The 6,000-nt window shown below is 40.8% G+C and overlaps 1 protein-coding gene across 1 annotated transcript in view; it reads left to right on the top strand.

Annotated features, from left to right (window-relative positions):
- Positions 1-4,633: 4,633 nt before the first annotated feature.
- CAMK1G (calcium/calmodulin dependent protein kinase IG) overlaps positions 4,634-6,000 on the top strand; it is a 120,908-nt gene continuing 119,541 nt past the window's right edge. Inside the window, exon 1 of the mRNA XM_040337523.1 lies at positions 4,634-4,786. The gene's annotated coding sequence lies outside the window, so the exon portion shown is untranslated. The remainder of the gene's footprint in view (positions 4,787-6,000) is intronic.

Here is a 6,000-nt window from a genome sequence, read left to right as displayed (position 1 = left end):
GCACGACGGCGCAATTGTCTGTTAAAGCGACGCAGTGCCGAATCGCAAAACTTGGCATGGGCATTTAGCTGCAAAATGGTCCGGGGCTTAAGTGGTTAAGGTAGATGCAGGCAAAGTGTTAGCTCAGACTCTGACTATTTTCAGTGTGGACAAAATCCTCTGAAAATTAAAAGTTTCATTTTTTTTTTAACAATTGTGCTGAGGTTTATACATGTTTATAATACTCTTGCTTATGGTACAGCAATCAAAGCACTCAGCCTAAAATCACCTGTTCCATTAGACCACGGTCTATAGGTAGCATAAAACGCATTAAAGTTGAGGTTGTCAGTATTTGTAATTGTCATGTAAGCTTCATCCCTGCGACACAGGGATGAAAGGCATTGTGGGGTTGATTTACTAAAGACAAATAGACTGTGCACTTTGCAAAGTACAGTTGCACTCTCAAAGTGCAGTTGCTCCAGAGCTTAGTAAATGAGGTAAGGCTTCACTTTACAAAGAATACCCAATCACATGAAAGGAAAAGGAGAAAAAAATAATTTTTGCCTGCACATGATTGGATGATGGCAGTCAGCAGAGCTTCTGCTCATTTACTAAGCTCAGGAGCAACAGCTCTTGCAGAGAGCAATTGCACATTTCAAAGTGCACAGTCTATTTACCTTTAGTAAATTAACCCCTTTGTGTAACAAATAGGCATGAGGCAATACATATAATAGGGATTAAAGAGGTGGTGTATATAATACAGAACTATCAAGCAGCACTGCTTGTAACACAGAGGTCTAAAGCACGGCATGAAATCTAGAGGTAGGCAGTGTTCATGTAATAGTGAAGCAGGAGGCATTATATGTACAGACCGTTATGAGGCATTGAATGTAATGAAGACGTATGAGGTACCATGTGTCACAGAGATACAGAGAGGTATGACACACTTGATGAAAAAGCCAAACATGACCCAGGACCTGTAACAGACAGATATGAGATATTGTGAAAAATTATAGTAGCTCAGCTCACTCCAATAAAAAATAAAATAAAAATAACTGTGTGCAATTAAAAAAAAAACTGTGTCTGCTTCAGTTGATAAAAAATAACAATGTAATGTATTGGGTTGTACATATCACAAAACTGTTCTTTCTCATAAATGGTAGTAAAAGCACAGGGATGGTTATTTTTTTTCAATTACGATTTAGTGTGCTGCATTATTAATTTTTTTCATTATGGGAACTAAATGACACATCTGTTCAACTACACTTATTAACATTTTTATGTATAACACAGTAAGTGTACTGCAAATCCTAATTTTATGATCAGATATGAGACCTTGCAAGTAATAGAAAGTTGCAGTGTCTAAAATAGTAATAAAAGGCATTATATCTGTGATGTGAATGTACAATGGTATATGTAAAGTGCTGTGTAAATTGACTGCGCTATATAAGTACCTTGAATAATAATATGTATTAAAGTAATTGTAAATGTATTTTTCTTTTTTTTTTTTTTTATTGACGCACAGCGGCTCACTCACTCGATACTATGTAACAATAGTATTGCACAGCTCATATGTATGATGCACAGCGGCTCACTCATTCGATACTATGTAACAATAGTATTGCACAGCTCATATGTATGATGCACAGCGGCTCACTCACTCGATACTATGTAACAATAGTATTGCACAGCTCATATGTATGATGCACAGCGGCTCACTCATTCGATACTATGTAACAATAGTATTGCACAGCTCATATGTATGATGCACAGCGGCTCACTCACTCGATACTATGTAACAATAGTATTGCACAGCTCATATGTATGATGCACAGCGGCTCACTCATTCGATACTATGTAACAATAGTATTGCACAGCTCATATGTATGATGCACAGCGGCTCACTCACTCGATACTATGTAACAATAGTATTGCACAGCTCATATGTATGATGCACAGCGGCTCACTCATTCGATACTATGTAACAATAGTATTGCACAGCTCATATGTATGATGCACAGCGGCTCACTCACTCGATACTATGTAACAATAGTATTGCACAGCTCATATGTATGATGCACAGCGGCTCACTCACTCGATACTATGTAACAATAGTATTGCACAGCTCATATGTAAGACCATGGAAGAACAAAAAGTGTCAAAATCCCATCACATGCACAACAGGAACAATATATTGTTCCTGCTATGCATGTGATGGAATTTTGATACTACAATAAAGATATTGAGGAGTGCAGCAAATTCCAGACTTTCTGTTGTTCTCTGTGCTTGGTGTGTCCATTGACACACACACAGTGTGGCATGTCCCCATTTCCTGCTCCCTTCTCACTGGGTGTGACTGATAGCAGCAGGAACCAATAGCTTCCGCTGTTGACTCTGAGCCAGAAAGGATTGAGAGCAGCAATGCTGCACTTGTGCACAGCACTTGATCCACAGTGGGCTTAGGTAAGTATAAGGGGGGCTTGTGGGGGGAGGGTGGAGGAGCTGCACACAGAAGGTTTCTTACCTTAATACATAGAATGCATTAGGGTAAAAAACCTTCTGTGTCCCCTCTCATTCTATTACTCTGTGGCTGGGTCAGGTGCTAAAGCTCAGAAGCCCATTCCTGCTCCATGTACACTCAGTTCTAAACAATAAGAAACACACCAATGACGTTACCAGAATCTAACAGGATAAAAGATGGACAGAACACACTGCATCTTTTTACCTAAAGTAAGCCCCTCTAATGTGTTTCCACAAACTAGTGCTTAAAGAGGAAGTAAACCATGCAGGTTTAGGAGATATTTCTTGCACCTATAGGTAAGCCTTAATCTAGGCTTACCTGTAGGTGCAAGTTGTGTGGTTGGGTTTACAACCACTTTAAAGGGGTTGTAAAGGCAGAAGATTTTTTTATCTTACCGCATTCTATGCAGTAAAATAAAACGCCTTCTGTGTGCAGCAGCCCCCTCCGCCCCCTAACACTTACCTGACGTCCCTCTCTGTCCAGCGATATCCACAAGTTTCTCAGCCATCGGAGATTCTCCTTCCTGATTGGCTGAGACACAGCAGTGGAGCCATTGGCTCCTGCTGCTGTCAATCAAAGTCAGCTAGCCAAACTGGCGGAGAGAGGGCTGGGTTGGGGCTCTGTGTCTGAATGGACACAGGGAGCTGTGACTCAGTTACCCCCATAGCAAGCTGCTTGCTGTGGGGGCACTGAACAGGAAGGAGGAGCCAGGATCACAGAAGAGTGACCCGAGAAGAGGAGGATCCAGGCTGCTCTGTGCAAATCCACTGCAACAGAGGCAGTAAGTATAACATGTATAACATTCATCAAATTGCCATACATGCAATTTTATTCCTTCACCCCTACACCCACTCCTACTTTGACGCACAAAGCACATACAGGCTCTCCTCACTTAACAACCATGTTCCGTTCCAATGACCAGGTCATTAAATGAATTCAACAAGGAGCCCCAAGTAATCAATATTTTAAGCATTCTTAAAGCGGGGGTTCACCCTAAAAAAAAAAAAATTTCTAGCATGCCATCAAGCATTCTAGCGCAAGCTACAGTATGCCTTTATTTTATTTTTTGGTGCCGTACTCACAGTTTAATCCCGTAGTGAAGTTTCAGACTCCCCGCAGGGAATGGGTGTTCCTATGCAGAGGGAAGATGATTGACGGCTGGCTATGGCGCGTCATAGCCGAAATAGGACTTGGCTCTCACGGCGCTTGCGCAGTCAGCTCCTAGTCTGTGCGCAGGCGCCGTATAGCGCCGTGAAGAGCCGAGACCTACTCCGGCTAATTTCGGGAAGCGTGACGCGCCATAGCCGGCCGTCAATCATCTTCCCTCTGCATAAGAACGCCCGCGGGGAGTCTGAAACTTCACTACGGGATTAAACTGTGAGTACGGCGCCAAAAAAATAAATAAGGGCATACTGTAGCTCACGCTAGTATGCTGGATTTAATGGTAGAAACTTGTTATTTAGGGTGAACCACCGCTTTAACTACTGTACTGTACTCTATTGTGATTAAAAGGTCTCAAACACAAAACCCCAGCTCAAAAACATTGTTTTAATTTGCATAAGTACAGACAATTCTGTACTGTACAATACACTGAAGTATAGTGGGTCATTAGGGTGGGGAGAGCTGGTCGTAAGTCTGAGTGGTCGTCAAACAGGTAAGTCGCTAAACAAGGAGTATCTGTATAAATATTAGTGTTTATAAATGAAATCTGATCTCATCAAAATGTTTGTCCACTCTTTTTTTTTATTATTGATTATTATGCATTTGCTCAATTTCATGTGAGAGAGAATGTTGCTGATATTATTGGTTTGGTTTAATCATTCACTGTCTTTATTTGCTACAGAAGCACAATTATATTCTTATAGAGAAAAGGTGCATTGATAAAACATATACACACACCATAAATACCAGAATATATAGAATAACACTATCAAAATATACATTAGGATCTGCTACGGACAGCAGTACACATACTCTGCTAGGGAATAATAGGTTTAACCATTCATACACAATTGCACTACAAGCATCGTCTTTTTTTTTATAGTCGATAGCTGTCTTGAATACAAATAAAGACACATAAAGCAACTCTCCAGTTGTGGTAGTGTATGTTATATGGCTCATTCCATCCTCCTCTGTGCATGCTGCTTAGTAACCATACAGCGGAGAGAATAACAGCTCTCCTCCCCTCTAATCCCTGATTCTTTCTAACAGAGTACAAGGGTCTATTCTAACAGACTCAGCTTGAACTGAACATCTGATCAGAGCATCCTATCTACAGATCTCTAGGTAAGGATCCCCAAACTTATATATTCTTTACATAGCATAAACAGGACATGACCTTTTTTTCTGTCACATCTGCCAACCACCAAAGATAATCTTTAGCGAAATGTACTGTGTGAAATGTGTTGCATCCTCTTCATTTCAGTGTAAGTTTGCTGCAGGGGAATGTTCTGTACGTGTTACTACCCAGCCTGCCATATCTGCAGCTTCATTCATTCATTTTTTTCATCCATAACACTGGTTATACAGGCCTGTCCAGTAATATCAATGTCAGCAGACTGCAGGACTTGCATTTCCAGACACGTCATAAAGCTATGTGTCGCTATTTGACATTGCTAGTAGAAAAACATAAAGGTAACTTTATTGGGAAATGAGCTGCACGCAAGGGCTAAGTACCAGTCTACGCTGTATAATCCTGTTGAGTTTTCAGCTATCATAAGTTTTATATTTTGTGTTCCTATGTTACAGTGCTTGTTGGTGATAGAGTGGACATTATAGGTGTCTGTCCATATTTTAAAATAAGCTATATATGAATGACATCATTTAGTCTGGAACTGCAAGAGTTAATAACACACAGGTAGGAACCATAACCTAGAAAAAAATTATGCTCATTGTCAACATGCATTTGTTGTTCAAGGCCACCTCGCATTGTGACTTGTGCTTAAAGAACCCTTTTTATAACACCTGTATTTCTACAAGTTCTTCCATATCCTTAGCACATTTTGAGAAATTTCCAATGCACAAAAATTGATGTGAATTTATATGTGAACTATAGCATGGTGTTGCCATTCAAAGAGACATTGAAGAAAAAAATAGCAAAAAAAAAATAATAGAGTTGGCCTTAGCAGCCAATATTTTCATATCTTTAAATGATAGTTAAAGTTATGATTAAAACCTATAGGCATAAGCGTGCGCACAGGGTGTGCCAGGTATGCCCAGGCACACCCTAATCACCCTGTGCAGAACAGATTCCCCCTACTGACTTGGCTCCCCCATCTTCCCCCCACAGCACTGCCTGCTTTCCCCCTTTCCCACCGGTTGTTGCTGTGGATGTTTTAGGATGAGTGGGGGAAGGGGCCAGTAAATATGCCATTTACCGGCCCCTTCCCTTTCTGAATAAACATCATGAGTGATCGGTAGAGTGCGTTTGAGCTTTGGGGTGCACACCCTAATGCCAAAGGCTGCGCACACCTATGCCTATAGCCAATGGCTCCACTTTT

This window comes from Rana temporaria, chromosome 2 (genome assembly GCF_905171775.1).
Source record: "Rana temporaria chromosome 2, aRanTem1.1, whole genome shotgun sequence".
Classification (NCBI taxonomy): Eukaryota; Metazoa; Chordata; class Amphibia; order Anura; family Ranidae; genus Rana; species Rana temporaria.
Note: the sequence above shows the minus strand (reverse complement) of the source record. Positions and strands in the feature narration are given on the sequence as shown.